Here is a 2,098-nt window from a genome sequence, read left to right as displayed (position 1 = left end):
AGATTTGAGATTCAAGTCACTGTCATCTCGGGTACATTCAAAATCTCTAGGAGCGATGTCATTTTGTTTACATCTTATACATGCTAAATGGAGACTATCGTCACTTTTTGATTTCAATTCTCGTTCCCTTTTGTATGTCATAGCCGGGTCGTACTCAATGACAATATTTTCTGTAGAATTCAAATACGGTACATCTTTCCTCAAAATACTTTCATTTTCAAACATACGCGTAATGGATACTTCACTTTTTATACCCTGACATGGGTCGTTTTCCAATCTGCTGTTTTCGATAAAATCCTCTCCAGATGGACATGGCTCTTCTTTTATCTCAGAAGATCCTGGCTCTTCAGATTCTGACTTTACTCTTTCTATTTCTATTGAACATTTTTCTTGTGTCTTGTTAACTTTATCTTTGTCTACTTTTTCTTCGTCACTTTCTACTTTTTCTTCGTTACTTTCACCCATTTTATCATCTCTTGACACTGTATCTTTTTGAAAAAGTGTAACTTTAGATTGATCTGTTATGCTCGTATAAGACACTCCAGTAGTTTCGTGTTCTTCTTGAATGACTGGTAATCTTTCAATTGGTGTGTCTGTCAATATACATAATTTATTTATATTTGAATGTTTAAATTGATGTTTAAAAAAAAACGAAATATTCAACGTGTTAATCTCAAAGGATGATTAAAATTCAGGATTTGGAATCAGAAATCACTTAAAAATGCATTATTATACAGGTGGCCACAAAAATTAAAATAGAAATCTTTAATACTATCAATTATATATATTAGTGCGATTTGCGAAAGAACGCGTTTTAATTACTGAGTATAATATCGCAATGAAAATATTTAATGCATATTTTTACTAGTAGTTGTTGTTTCCCGTTGATGAACAGTTCTAGTTGTGCTTGATTTTGTTTCTCTGCTTTCTTCTACTTCTTCTACTTCTTCGTCTTTGATGTATTTTACTTTGCCAATTCTTCTTCAAACATATGACAATTATGATGACAATTGCCATTATTATAACAAAAGGAATTAGAACTATTCCTATTATTACCCCTACTGACTTTGCGTCATAGCCGTCTGCTGTCTGCACTAAAATGAAAATCATATTTTATGTCCCGCTAATGAATAATACAAAATTGATATTTTTTTAAAGATGTACAATGTATCAAAACTCATCCATAGATCATTGGTTTGAACCTCATATGAGCCTCAACCATGCTTCTCCATTTGATAGTTTCAAAAGATCTGATCGAATAACTGTAATCGAGATAATATAAAAACAAATTGTTATCATGTTTGCTTTATACATGTTATAGTGATACATTCCGTCCATATATAGTGTATTTCGCTTACGAATGTGCGACCGGAAACAAAATAGATTATAAAATTGATTTTATTGGTATTAACCGGCATTTAGTACTATCTTTTTGATAAACAAAAGGCGTTCTTTCTTTGCGTACTTACGTGCACGAAAAGTAACTCCAAAATTTACCGCAAGAAAAAGCGATAACGACATTAACGGCAGAAAAATAGACTTAGTTTTAATTCCAATATTATTCCACCCATATCTTTCTGAATAATGCTTTTAATGACAACCAGCATTTTATGTACTGGCGCAAAACAGTGACATCTTTGAAAATAGATTACGAAATGGAAACGCAAAGCGCGGACCAGTATAGAAAAAATATTTCTGACACTTTTCAATGCGATTTATAGGAAATGCATCTTTTAGAAAGTATTTACGTTAATGTTAAATATAGTAAGATACTTTTAAATTTGTAAATTTGATACTTATGGATGCAAGATTTATTAAATACATATTATTTATCAATACAAATTTTAAAAGATACTTTCTTTTAAATTACCTAGACTTATCCGTAACATATACATGATTATCCATATATTAATTTTTTGTGTCATGCTTTTAAATTATTTTATCGACAATTCATTAAATCCAATGTATTAACGAACGAACTTCCGTGTCACCAAATAGTATAATAACTTTTATAAGACAAAAGTATTCAATGAGGTGTGTAATCTTATACAAGTTGTTAACTAAATATACTGATTCCCTGCTAAATTTCAAAAATGGA

Source organism: Ruditapes philippinarum, unplaced genomic scaffold (assembly GCF_026571515.1).
Source record: "Ruditapes philippinarum isolate M1 unplaced genomic scaffold, ASM2657151v2 ctg6828_1_1_1_1, whole genome shotgun sequence".
Taxonomy (NCBI): domain Eukaryota; kingdom Metazoa; phylum Mollusca; class Bivalvia; order Venerida; family Veneridae; genus Ruditapes; species Ruditapes philippinarum.
Note: the sequence above shows the minus strand (reverse complement) of the source record.